Raw genomic sequence first — 15039 nt, forward strand, 5'->3', positions numbered from 1 at the left:
CAAAACGAAACATGTTTTTCAGTGAAACAGGTACACCATTCCTTATTATTCTATAATAGGCGCACAACAACTTAGTGGACACAAACTGATCTAAAGTAACTCCAAAAAAGCTCTTAACATGGTCAGAAATATTGTCACGAGTCCTTAAGCCGTAGACAAAGCGTACAATACGTTTAACTGCACGCTCTAATACCAATGCATTACGTTCTGACATACCAGAAAAAACTTCCAGACCATAGTTAACATGAGGCATTAATAGTACGTAAGCTAACCTATATTTAACCCATGAAGGAAGGTATATATTAGTGGAATACAATTTCCGAATTATGCCAACAACTTTTCTATGCACATAGTCAACATGATATTCAAATGCAAGCTTTTCGTCTACAAAAATGCCCAATATTTTATGGCAAGATACAAAGCTGATCAAATTTCCGCCCAGAGCAATGTTTAAATCGTACGACTGACTACCAAATCGTATTGCTTTCGTCTTAACTGGGTTGATCACCAACGAGTTCTCTAAAGACCATAGTCTAAAACGTTCAAGACTATGATTTATTGCAGTTTCAAAAGCTATTGAAGACATTCCATTTCTAGCAAAAACTAAGAAAACATCATCTGCAAATAAAAGAGGCTTGCAATTTACATCAGAGCACCACACAGCAAGGCTATTAACATAGAGGATAAACAGCAGAGGACCCAAGACAGACCCCTGCGGAACACCATTCGTAAGTAAAAGTGTCCCAGAATACTGACCGTTATAAGAGACAAATTGTGTTCTGCCACATAAGTAAGAAACGATAAGATTGCAAGCAGAAATAGAATAATTCATGATGAAATTATAAGGTGGCGTAAAACGGCCAGCTGATTGGTTTCAATTTGTCAAATATTTTGTTATTGTGAATAAATTGTATGAAAAAGTAAACAAACATTTTGACATATTGAAGAATTTTCGGCCAAAATAGAGTTGTTGTTGTGCTACTTACGTGACCTGTTAAATAGATCTTGGAATAATTGAACTCATTCCTGAGCTTCCCAACCAATACAGATTGTGAAATCGAATCAAATGCCTTAGTAAGATCCAAAGACACAACTACAGTATCACTGTTAACGTTCAAATTGCAAACCCGTGCCACCTGCGCGATCTTTGTTTCATAAGTCTCAATTGTTATGTAACTACGTCGGAGTGTAAAGGGGAATGAGGCATACCAAGATGTCGCTGGTATACACTTGCCATTGAAGAAATTCGGTCTAGCTCAGTGGCCACTCCTGACTAGCCATAAACAAAATTGATTCATTATTAATTCACAATCGCAAACAGGATGCTTTATTTCACAAAAAAAATGATATGATGTTGTTGTTGTTGATATGGGTACCCAAGGTGTTTGTTGGGATACCATGCCCTCCCAATGGATTTCTACACAAATCCCCAATGAGCCTCATCAATGATGATGACTCCCAAAATTTGCATTGGCTGAACCTCCCTCCTACATTACCTTTAATAAATCCTTCTTAAGACATAACCATGTTTATAAATTTCCTTTAAACATCCTTAGAGGAGTACATTTATTCATGGTTCGATATAATAAGCTTCCTTATACTTAATCTTAGATTTAAACTAAATCTAAAGGTTCAAAAAAAATTCAAGTTTATAATCCACCATCAAATTTCTTTCTTTAACTATATTTTTATAAGCGTATTAAAAGCAAGCACTTTATTATCAAATTCATATGTATTTAGGGTTGTCAGTCCCAACTTATTTAAGCCAATTTGTAGGCGAGATCAAAAAAAGGAATAATTCAAAACCTGAATACCTATCGAGCTCAATAGTAATTTCAGAATGATGATAAAAATCGATAAATTCTTTGTTTAATTTTGCTGGGATAGACATTCACATAATAGATGACGATATTGTGAAGCAAAAAATTCAATAATCAAAATATCAATCAATAATCAGTGGGGGATAGGGTGACAATATTGGGACGTAGAATCGTAGATAATGATATAATCGGCGCAGAATAATTATATAGTTATGTAAAAGGAATCGGGGTAACAAAAGGGGTGGTAAATATGGAGTATAATTTAGAATATAGAAATCGAAATTAAATAAAAGAAATAATTTTACGTCTTTTAGGGTAACAGACTGTCTCCAATATGCCTCAAAATTCCAACTTGTCTTTTCTAAATACGATTCCAATATTCTCATAGATATACTCAATATGAATTTTTGTTGTTTATTGTCATCAGGAAGAAGTTAAAAAGGTTTGCCAAAACATGACCGTCAATTTGAATCAGACTGAGTTGGTCTAGTTGGATTCAACTGACTAAATTGATTTCTATTTTTGCACTGGGATATCAAATTTTGAATTCGGGATTTATATTTAAAGGCTAAAAAAACACAATACGATTAGATTTATTCATATGGTATAGTGGTAAATGAAAATGAAATCATCCCTTTTTAAATGAAAAATGGAGATATGAATCGGATTAGACTTCCACACAAAATCACCATTCAATTCCTATTTGATAATTGGCATATTCAATCTTCAATCATAATATGATTCTGGAATCTGAATATACGATCTATAAGCACAAGCCAATTGCATACAATATCTCAGAAAATAAATGGTAAACCAGATTACAATGGACGATTAAAATCTCCAAGGAATCTTCATCACTAATAATTTCACTTTAAAATACCACCTACAAATTCGTTCAAAAGTGCCTTAAATCCATTAATCATTTTGCCTTTTACTTCTAAAACGATAATTATTGTCAGCCAAGAATTTCAAATTTCGAGATCCCACGAAAAAAATCTCATTAGAAATGGTTTCACTGATATTGCAAAAAAATTCATATTGGTATGTAACATGAAAACAAAAGTACAGTCGGATTACATATGTACTCTATACCCGAGAATGTTAACGGTTAATGCACGTGGAGAAAGACCGTTACACTAAACTGTACCTGTATTCTACACATTCACACATATACATACGCATACAGTTAGGTATAATCTCAAGAAATCAAAAAAAAAAGAATTATAGATAATTATTTAATTATCATAAAATTAAGATAATCCGGCTGACCGTCGGTATGGACAAAAAAAACTAGATCTTGAACTTTCCGATCTGTGATTGGAAGGTCCAAGATGCTAGAAACATTATACACTAACACTGATGTTGACAGGCTGCTACTTCACAATGTTGGTACTCACGAACTTCTGGGTAATGGTACTTATCCGGGTGTTTGGTAACAACTGCAGGAATGTACTGCATGATTTTGGGAAGGCTTGACTCACTACTGGTGGCTTATGGAAATTCTGCCTGGATATTTCTTGAATTTCGACTCGAAAAACGGCAGGGCAAAAATATCTTGATTGAGTTAAAATGGCACGATAAATTTTTGACGCTTCCCGTAGCAATAGCTTGGTATGGAATTGATGTTGTTTCAAGGTAGGGTTATGTAAAGGTGATCCTGGAGCTGTCGCCTTTACTTTGGAACAATTGAAGGAGGCTTGGATCCCATAAGCAGTTCCACGCAACACAAAATGGTTTCCAAATGGTAGAGAATTAATGGTATGCACTGTTTTGTGGCTGCCAACAGTGTTATGTTTTGCAGGTTATAATTTATCACACGGCAAATATTGTGGTTTGTTTGTGGCGGGCGAAATTTGTATGGTGGTGGTGTATTGTTAACTAAATTGCACTGGCATTGTTGCACAAAAACACAATTGTCGGTTATGGTCGAACAAAATGTCTGACTTTTGATGAGGTTATGGCTGGTGGAATTGGAAAATTCCACGCTCAACAACACTAGGTGCAACAGGCACTTTTACCACCAAAAGGAATTTCTAGAAAAATGAGAAAAATTCATTTTTGTTAGAGGTGTTGCTTTTCTGTTTCCAGATTGGTGCATCTGGTTAACACTCACCTTAAATGATCGCCACACAATTATTATAAAACACGTTTCCTATTGGAAACGTTTTCACTATGCCACAACTTGAAAATTAATTAATTTTTAATATGGCGTCACTAGCGAAAAATTGCTTTGCAATTTTTTTTCTCCTTGTTCGACTTGCCGCCTGCTGTTCGTTTTTGCAAATGACAGCAGCTAGGTTGACGTAGGTCGAAAAAATGTCTTGTATGCAATGTTGCCACATGGTCATACAAATAAGTATGAGGCGGAACATACGATGACTACGGGATGACTTGGCGCACAATTAAAGCGCTCTATACGCGGCGGCTTACGTCGTTGTTATACAAGGTTAACATAACAAACCCGAACACGTTGGCATAGGCCTGCCGAAGCCATACTGATTCGGGAAGTTAACCGAGTCAGGTTAAGGGTGGGGAAGAACCGCGACCCTGATAAAAATCAGCAAAAATATTAAAAGAAATGAAAGCCGGGCAATTACTTTGTTGGCACCATGTGTTGTAGGTCCTTGGAATGGTAGATCCCTATCTTCCTACCTTGTAAGTCTTCTATCTCATATAATGAATTTCCAACCTGTCTGGCAACTCTGCATTTTACAAACTTTTGACATAACTTTGAGTTAAGATGGCGCGAAGCGTCACTTAAAACAAAATTGCGCCTAAGTATTTCCTGCCCCGGTTTGAAACTGACGTCGCGAGTCCTCGTGTTATACCGAGCCGCAGATTTTTCAAAAGAATCGTGGATATTCGTTTTAATCTTTTCGCGGACTAAATTCAAAATATCGTGTTTCGGAACTACCTCAACTAAACCATCTTCCAAAACTCCTAGTTTGTGTGCTAAGTCATAAGTGCTCGCGTGTGTAACCATGTGTGTGCCGAATAATGCGAAATACGGTGAACAACCGAGTGTCGTGTGAAAAGTGGACCTCAAAGAACATTCTATGGACGATATATTTCGGTCCCAATCGCGTTGATCTTCCGAAACATAAGTTCGGATCGCCGCGATTATGGTCCTATTTACGCGTTCCGATGCATTCGCCTGTGGCGAATACACGGCATTTCTAATCGGTCGGCATCCATATTTATTTAAAAACGAAGAAAATTCTAAAGAAGTAAATTGCTTTCCGTTATCGGAATGTACAATTTGTGGCACGCCAAATTTATGAAACACCTCGGACTCTAGAAATCTTATCACGTTTTTCGAGTTCGCCTTGGCTAGTGGTTTCAGCAGAACGAATTTTGTCAGATGGTCGAGTACGATAAAAATATAAGTGTTACCTAACCTCGATCTCGGGAAAGGTCCAATGAAATCAATAAAAATCTTTTGAAAAGGCCTATCGGTAACGGTTTCGGTGCCCATCTTGGGTCTTAAAATGTGATTTGGGGCCTTGGTTTGTCTACAAACAATGCAGTGATTAATAAAATTCCGGACTTGTTGAGCCATCTTAGGCCAATAAAAATATTGCCTCAGTGCCGCGATCGTACGTCCTATACCACAATGACAATTTACAGAAGAAGTGTGCGTCTTTTTAATAAGTGATTCGGTTAAAGAACTTGGAACCCATAGCTTCCAAATAAAATTTTCATGCACTGGTGTGCCGTCGGAAGGACTAGTCTTTTTATAAACGAACGAATCTGAAATTTATAAGTCCGGTAGACTATCGTGGTTTTCGTTTACCATGTCTATCAGTTGTGTATACTCCTCACTTTTGAAATCGGGCGAATTTAAGTCAATCAGTGGTTTCTCATCTACGAACATATTAATTTCATCGACGTGCAACCGCGATAAAGTGTCAGCGACAACGTTCTGAGACCCTTTACGGTGCTGGATGTCAAAATTGTACGCCTGGAGCTTCAAACTCCATCTTGCCAATCGACCACTGAGGTCCTTCTGTCTCATTAGCCATTTCAAAGCGCTATGGTCCGTTACAACAGTGAAAGGCATCATTTCTATAAAGGGACGGAACTTCTTTATAGCACTGATAACGGCCAAGCACTCCCGCTCAGTGACGCTGTAATTTTGTTCCGCCTTGGACAACTGAGCGGAATGAAAAGCAATGGGACGTTCCAGACCTGCAGCGTCTAATTGGTACAAAACCGCACCTAAGCCCAGGTTGGAGGCGTCGCATTGGACGTAGAAACGCTTGTCGAAGACTGGATGACTTAAGACGGGGCTGGTAGTCAACGCTACCTTTAATTTATTGAAGGCTTCTACAGCCGAACTGTCAAACGAGAATACTTTGCCCTTTTTCAAAGTGGCTGTGATTGGTGCTGTTATCTCCGCATAATTCCGGATGAAACGACGAAACCACGATGTCATGCCTAGGAATCGTCGAACTTCCCTGGTGTTCTTTGGAATGGCGATCTCAGTAATTGAATTGATTTTAGACGGATCGGGTTTTAACTTCCCCTCACCAACGATGTATCCGAGATATTTCAATTCCCGTCGACAAAACTTCGATTTGTTCAGATTGATGGTCAGGTTCGCCCTAGTTAACATCTCGCCAACCTTGCGAAGAAGTTCGACATGGGTCTCGAAGTCCGGTGAGACTACCAGCAAGTCGTCAAGGTACACGAAAACTTTGCTCTTCAGGTCCGGTGAGATCACCTTATCCATCAGCCGACATAGCCGCTGGGCTGCGTTACACAACCCGAACGGCATGACGGTGAATTGATAATGTGGTCTCCCCGGCACTGTGAACGCAGTTTTCGGACGGCTTTCGACTGCTAGGGGAACCTGCCAGAACGCATCTTTTAAGTCGATACTGGAAATGAAATATGTATCCTGAAGCCGACCAAGTAACGCATCAATAAACGGAAGCGGATAAGCATCTTTAATTGTTAATTCGTTTAGTTTGCGTGCATCTAAACACAGCCTGTTTTTCTCACCTTTCCGAACCAGAGTGACGGGAGAGTTCCAGGGACTTGTACTGGGTTCGATTACGCCAAGGCTCAACATTCTATCTAATTCCTTGTAAATCAAAGATTCGACGGCTGGAGACACGGGATAGTGGCGTTGTTTAACGGGTACCGCGTTACCGGTATCGATAACGTGCTCTTCCAAACATGTCTTTCCCAGACCATACTTCTCGAAATCTTTGAATGTTTCTTTGGCTTTCTCAAGGGCAATCATTTGATCGTGAGACAAAACATGCATGTCAGAAACATTAATCTGGGGATCAATATCTAAACTGCTGACTAGTTTTGGTGCAACCTTGAATTCCTTCCAGAAATCTACACCACAGTACATGGCGTTTTCAAGTCCCGGAATTAAATAAATCTCCATGCTTTTAGTCTGTCCATCATATGACAGATCTACTTTAACTTTCCCCTTGCATGAAACTCGTTCGCCGCTAGCTGTGCCAACTGTACACTTAAAAACAGGGATAATGTCCAACTTCAACTTTTCAACGAGGGATAAAGAGTCTTTACCTAAGCAGGTAACACTAGCACCGCTATCAAAAAGAGCTAACACGGGTATCTCGTTTACAAAAACTTCCCGGAATGGTCGAGGATCACTTGATTTAAAATCAGAAAATTGAGCAGACGATATTGATAACCTTTTAAGTCGCCTACGTTTATATCGCTCACGAGTCTTCATAATACGTTTGGAAACAAAAACAGTGGTATCGGCAGTTATTTCGGAATTGAAAATTCTATCACGAGTCTTCATATAATTGGCCATTCGAATATGAAATGGCAAGGTCAAATCAGGTTTGGTTCTGGCTAAGTTATTGGAAGGTCTGGGTAATACTCTACATGAATCAGAAAGAATTGGATCTGTAGGCGTGGAAACATCAGTAGAGGCTAGTCAATCCACTGTCTGAGTAGCTATGGATTCGGACTTAGAAACATTAGAACGACTAATTTGTTTGCAGTTATTGCATTGTGGGGTGGTAACCCCTGGTGATCCGCAGCGGAAACAAAATACTGAACGATGAGAACTGGAGCAATTTTTAAAAATGTGGCCATTGCTGCCGCAATTCCAACACCGTGAAAGCTCATTTTTGGAAACACCAGTTGGCTTCTGCCGTAAACGCGACTCCTCAACATCATGGACTAAATCATCAAAACCAGAATCGTTAATTTCATTTATCATTCGAGGGGGTTGGTTGGTCCTAAATCTCATCGACCATTCCCTTTCCAGAAATTCCTCAGCTTTCCTAACTTCATTTCGGAATTGTTCCACCGAATAAAAAGTGCCACTAAATGTTAAATGGGCAAGTTTGGGTTTCAATCCAGCTTTGAGGATGTCTATAACTTCAAAATCTTTCAAAGGTTCCCTTAATTGAGTCCGCAGATTATTTATGGCATCTATATATTGAGTAGCAGATTCATCTCTACCCTGCTTCCTGTCCATAATCTGCCTCATCACATCAAGATTTGATTGAAAACGCTGGAATTCCCTAACTATACACAGCTTTAACATCTCCCAGTTCAAATTTGGATATTGACGGATCAGACCCCAGTACCACTGGCAAGGACGGCCTTCCAGTAAATGATGAAAATCATCAACCAATTCTTGTTCTGGGCAGCCATAACTATTTCGAAGCCTTTCTACTCGAAAGATGAAATCTTCGACATTTGGTGTCTTTGGGGTAGCATCAAACTTAATGCCCCACTTACTAAGATATGGATACCTGGGCCTACTAAAATCTTCCCTATTTCGATTTGGAACTTCCTGGTTTCTACCACCCGATCCTGCATGTCTGGTATCGGTTTGTAGTGGTGGCAAATCATGAGGCCAATCAATGCTCTGAGAATGTAGTTCTTGTCTGTTAATAGGATTAGCTGGAGGAACGGAAGATTGAGAAAAAGCAGCTTGAACTGCAGCAGCAACCGCTTTCTGCATTTCCTTTTTCATGGTTTCAACCATTGATGCTTGGGTGGCCTCTAAGGCGGACTGAACTACCTCAAGAACTCCTGTGCTACTAAGCCTATCAACCTGATCTTCATCATTGCCACGAATAGTCAAAGGGCTAAAAGAAGGTCTGGGAATTGTGCTTGGTTGCTCATTTACTTGCGAAAGAGTAGGTGGGCTTGCAAATTCGTTTGGTGTAGGCGGATCATTGCCATCAGCGCTAGCTGGGATACCTGATCCGGTACCTGGTTCTGTTCCAGCAGCTTCTCCCACTGCTTGACTTGTTGACCTGGTAATAATGCTGTAAGTTTTCGGCTTAGCACCTGTAGCCGGCTGCATGATGTCCCACAAATCAACAAAAGTTACAAAAAAATATGACCTTGTACTACTCAGTCCAACAAGAAATTTCAATAAAAAGCTCAAAATCCAAAAATGTCTTCTCTAATGACCGACAGGTTTTCAAAAAGGTAGGTATGATACCATAAATTCAACAAAAATACCAAAGATATATAGATGAAACAGCCAATCACGGTTACTGCCTTAAGGTTCCGAAAAGTCCAATATAGAAAATCTCATACGCAACAAAACTCAATATGAAAATTTAAATGGTTCCAACAGGTCAGGTATTTCGAAAAAAGATCGAACCAAAAAAAACAATAAATCTTGCAAAGTTTCTCATAAGCAGAAAAAAAAACTCAAAAATCCTGAAAGACAGAATAAATTGAGACAGTAGATTATCTAAGCTGTGGTAGATCAGGGTAAAAGTTTGTAAGTCCGGGTAAAATTAATTCGAATAATCTTCGAATCAGAAAAAGAAAGGTCTTAGCTGGTGAAGAAAAAAAAAAACAAAATATAGGACTTCGATAGGCTCTTCAGTCCTCTTCGCCTACCCCTATTGTTCTATGAGGTAAACTGTTCAAAACGTAAGAGTGATTGTTGCCGGTTAGAATTTCCTCAAAGAGTTTCTCGAGGTCTCTTCAGTGTATCTTTAGTTAAGCATAGAACGGCTTTCTAAAAATACACTGGGAAATCGACAACCATACAACAATCAGTCCTACGGAAAATGCTCCAACTCAAGGTTGAGCGCTGCCGTCCGAAGGCTCTCCAGACTAACCGCCCCTACAACCTTAAGGTACTTCAGCTGACCTCGAGTCGAACTGAAGACCAGTCTTCGGAAACAGTTAGTCCAGTTCTGTGTACACCCTGTGTGTACGTGAAAACAAACAGAAATATACTACTACTTAAAGCCTGTATATTTTAAGAGAAAGAACTAGCAATCAGTAGTCTGAGCCTATCAAACCCCTCCTGCAGTCTTATAATCAAAAAGAGAAAAACAAATGTCTTGAGGGCGACGACCCTATGCCTCACGCAATCGGAAAAAGAATGATAATTAGTACCACAGTAGAAAATTCCAGCAAAGTGAATAGTAAATCACTATCACTTCTGAAAAATCTGACCAAAACTAATGCACCACAGATCCCAATTGAAACCTCGAAAGGTTTCACCAGGTTCCACGACGATGCTTCACTTCAATTCTCAAACCAGAAACAGGAAAAAAAATTGTCAAAAGATGTTACTAGTGCAGGTGCCAGATAAAAATGAAAACTAATATGTCTTAAAGGTGCCAACAATTAATTAAATGTCAATAATTTTATTCCCAATAATTTTCAGAAGTATTTCAAATAATTGATGATCAGAATTTCCATAAAATTAAAGGTAATTAGTAGAAGGTTAAGGTATCAGCCAAGATAAATAAAAAAAAAACAACGACAACAAACAATCATTATCATCTTCCAAAAGCGCAGTCAAAATTTTCCCCAAAAATTTCAATGCTAATAAATCAATATATTAAAGCATCTATAATATCGCAAATCATGCAAATGATCATAAATAATCAACTGCAGATGACAATATATTATAAAGCTTTAAAGAAAGTCGAAGTATGAACTTAATAACATAGAAGTTTTGTCACAAAATTGCAGCTTGACATAAACTCAGGCTTGCAAGACGACTAAAACACTTTTTCTTTAAGATGAAATTCAAGAAATGATGTTAAAATTTAATTGACCTTAAGTCGCAATTGGTATGTTGTAATATAACAACAACTCAAGACATACTGAAAACCAATCAAACAAAAATTCATACACCTAATGTACAGGAACAATTCCCATTGATGGGAGTTGAACCTAAGACATTGGCTTATACGTTGGGCGCCATTGTTATGTAACTAGTTTGGGGTGTAAAGGGGAATGAGGCATACCAAGATGTCGCTGGTATACACTTGCCATTGAAGAAATTCGGTCTAGCTCAGTGGCCACTCCTGACTAGCCATAAACAAAATTGATTCATTATTAATTCACAATCGCAAACAGGATGCTTTATTTCACAAAAAAAAAATGATATGATGTTGTTGTTGTTGATATGGGTACCCAAGGTGTTTGTTGGGATACCATGCCCTCCCAATGGATTTCTACACAAATCCCCAATGAGCCTCATCAATGATGATGACTCCCAAAATTTGCATTGGCTGAACCTCCCTCCTACATTACCTTTAAAAAATCCTCCTTAAGACATAACCATGTTTATAAATTTCCTTTAAACATCCTTAGAGGAGTACATTTATTCATGGTTCGATATAATAAGCTTCCTTATACTTAATCTTAGATTTAAACTAAATCTAAAGGTTCAAAAAAAATTCAAGTTTATAATCCACCATCAAATTTCTTTCTTTAACTATATTTTTATAAGCGTATTAAAAGCATGCACTTTATTATCAAATTCATATGTATTTAGGGTTGTCAGTCCCAACTTATTTAAGCCAATTTGTAGGCGAGATCAAAAAAAAGGAATAATTCAAAACCTGAATACCTATCGAGCTCAATAGTAATTTCAGAATGATGATAAAAATCGATAAATTCTTTGTTTAATTTTGCTGGGATAGACATTCACATAATAGATGACGATATTGTGAAGCAAAAAATTCAATAATCAAAATATCAATCAATAATCAGTGGGGGATAGGGTGACAATATTGGGACGTAGAATCGTAGATAATGATATAATCGGCGCAGAATAATTATATAGTTATGTAAAAGGAATCGGGGTAACAAAAGGGGTGGTAAATATGGAGTATAATTTAGAATATAGAAATCGAAATTAAATAAAAGAAATAATTTTACGTCTTTTAGGGTAACAGACTGTCTCCAATATGCCTCAAAATTCCAACTTGTCTTTTCTAAATACGATTCCAATATTCTCATAGATATACTCAATATGAATTTTTGTTGTTTATTGTCATCAGGAAGAAGTTAAAAAGGTTTGCCAAAACATGACCGTCAATTTGAATCAGACTGAGTTGGTCTAGTTGGATTCAACTGACTAAATTGATTTCTATTTTTGCACTGGGATATCAAATTTTGAATTCGGGATTTAATTTAACAAATTACGTGGATTTATATTTAAAGGCTAAAAAAACACAATACGATTAGATTTATTCATATGGTATAGTGGTAAATGAAAATGAAATCATCCCTTTTTAAATGAAAAATGGAGATATGAATCGGATTAGACTTCCACACAAAATCACCATTCAATTCCTATTTGATAATTGGCATATTCAATCTTCAATCATAATATGATTCTGGAATCTGAATATACGATCTATAAGCACAAGCCAATTGCATACAATATCTCAGAAAATAAATGGTAAACCAGATTACAATGGACGATTAAAATCTCCAAGGAATCTTCATCACTAATAATTTCACTTTAAAATACCACCTACAAATTCGTTCAAAAGTGCCTTAAATCCATTAATCATTTTGCCTTTTACTTCTAAAACGATAATTATTGTCAGCCAAGAATTTCAAATTTCGAGATCCCACGAAAAAAATCTCATTAGAAATGGTTTCACTGATATTGCAAAAAAATTCATATTGGTATGTAACATGAAAACAAAAGTACAGTCGGATTACATATGTACTCTATACCCGAGAATGTTAACGGTTAATGCACGTGGAGAAAGACCGTTACACTAAACTGTACCTGTATTCTACACATTCACACATATACATACGCATACAGTTAGGTATAATCTCAAGAAATAAAAAAAAAAAGAATTATAGATAATTATTTAAACACTGATGTTGACAGGCTGCTACTTTACAATGTTGGTACTCACGAACTTCTGGGTAATGGTACTTATCCGGGTGTTTGGTAACAACTGCAGGAATGTACTGCATGATTTTGGGAAGGCTTGACTCACTACTGGTGGCTTATGGAAATTCTGCCTGGATATTTCTTGAATTTCGACTCGAAAAACGGCAGGGCAAAAATATCTTGATTGAGTTAAAATGGCACGATAAATTTTTGACGCTTCCCGTAGCAATAGCTTGGTATGGAATTGATGTTGTTTCAAGGTAGGGTTATGTAAAGGTGATCCTGGAGCTGTCGCCTTTACTTTGGAACAATTGAAGGAGGCTTGGATCCCATAAGCAGTTCCACGCAACACAAAATGGTTTCCAAATGGTAGAGAATTAATGGTATGCACTGTTTTGTGGCTGCCAACAGTGTTATGTTTTGCAGGTTATAATTTATCACACGGCAAATATTGTGGTTTGTTTGTGGCGGGCGAAATTTGTATGGTGGTGGTGTATTGTTAACCAAATGTTAACTAAATTGCACTGGCATTGTTGCACAAAAACACTTTTGATGAGGTTATGGCTGGTGGTATTGGAAAATTCCACGCTCAACAACACTAGGTGCAACAGGCACTTTTACCACCAAAAGGAATTTCTAGAAAAATGAGAAAAATTCATTTTTGTTAGAGGTGTTGCTTTTCTGTTTCCAGATTGGTGCATCTGGTTAACACTCACCTTAAATGATCGCCACACAATTATTATAAAACACGTTTCCTATTGGAAACGTTTTCACTATGCCACAACTTGAAAATTAATTAATTTTTAATATGGCGTCACTAGCGAAAAATTGCTTTGCAATTTTTTTTCTCCTTGTTCGACTTGCCGCCTGCTGTTCGTTTTTGCAAATGACAGCAGCTAGGTTGACGTAGGTCGAAAAAATGTCTTGTATGCAATGTTGCCACATGGTCATACAAATAAGTATGAGGCGGAACATACGATGACTACGGGATGACTTGGCGCACAATTAAAGCGCTCTATACGCGGCGGCTTACGTCGTTGTTATACAAGGTTAACATAACACAATTTACATTGGGCGAGTTTACTTGCGGCAATTGTCATTTTGTAGGAGAGAGAGGTGAGGCATATGGTAACCCTTTGCCTCTCAGGACCCTCTCTCACCTACAAACTGACAATTGCCGCAAGTAAACTCGCCTAATGTAAATTGGAACTAATAATTTGTAAGGGGCCAAAGGTGCATTTCCACAAAAAAATTTTTAAAGGCCGTATTTATAGTCCAATCGATTTTGGAAGAGGGAATCGACGAAGAAATCCCCAAAGTAGAAAATTCCAATTTATCGCAGGTTCCATCGAAATAAATAAATATTAGTTAAATGTGCCAAACTTGAAGGACCAATGGTCCAAGTCCAAGTCTGCATTTCATGCCTCGAAGCCTATTTTCCAGACACAAGCTTAAGGGATTGCAGCAAGGAAGGTCATTTCTTATTTAAACAAAAACGATTTGAACAAAAAGATGTCAAAACTAAAGTTGCATACGTCGTTCACGTACGAAATGCCAAAAATGCGATATGGCCTTATGAATTTAATAATGTTTCGAAAAATATCACATTTTCAGCCAAAAAAATTGATTGAAAAACGAAACATTCGTTTTGTTTCTTCTTTGTTTAATTTGAAAAATCTTTCAACTCAAACATTTGTACATAAACTTTTGGTCTGTTCCAGAACTGCAAGAATCTAGTAATTTTTACTATTTTTTCCGATAACATAAAGGAAAAAATGTTATCGTAGTAAAAAATAGTAGCTTCTTGCAGGTTCTGGAACAGAGCATATATTATTTTTTTATGTTATCAATAAAAATCTTTGATTTACGCCAAAGACATAAATACAACAAGATAAGACATTTTTTTTGCTATCATTCTTCAGTGAATGGCTTTTGAATTTAACATAATGTTATATCACGATATGGTGATATAACATTTTTTTCTTTTATACATTTTTACGTATTTAACCGAATTTACCGATCCAATTGACATAGAATTATTCTTGATTAGATCCTTGAATTCATAAATTTCGTTTCTGATACCAT

At 37.3% G+C, this 15039-nt stretch overlaps 2 long non-coding RNA genes across 2 annotated transcripts; both read right to left on the reverse strand.

Annotated features, from left to right (window-relative positions):
* Nucleotides 1-1536: 1536 nt before the first annotated feature.
* LOC141391329 (uncharacterized) lies at nt 1537-4108 on the reverse strand. The gene is made up of 2 exons (XR_012409623.1): nt 3934-4108; nt 1537-3853 (listed from the first exon to the last, which is right to left on the reverse strand). It is a non-coding gene; the product is annotated as an uncharacterized lncRNA (long non-coding RNA).
* A 7277-nt stretch (nt 4109-11385) lies between these two features.
* LOC141391330 (uncharacterized) lies at nt 11386-13843 on the reverse strand. Its single transcript, XR_012409624.1, has 2 exons — nt 13671-13843; nt 11386-13590 (listed from the first exon to the last, which is right to left on the reverse strand). It is a non-coding gene; the product is annotated as an uncharacterized lncRNA (long non-coding RNA).
* Between the last annotated feature and the right edge of the window lie 1196 nt (nt 13844-15039).

This window comes from Musca autumnalis, unplaced genomic scaffold, assembly GCF_047663935.1.
Source record: "Musca autumnalis isolate F117 unplaced genomic scaffold, ASM4766393v1 scaffold_1, whole genome shotgun sequence".
Lineage (NCBI taxonomy): Eukaryota > Metazoa > Arthropoda > Insecta > Diptera > Muscidae > Musca > Musca autumnalis.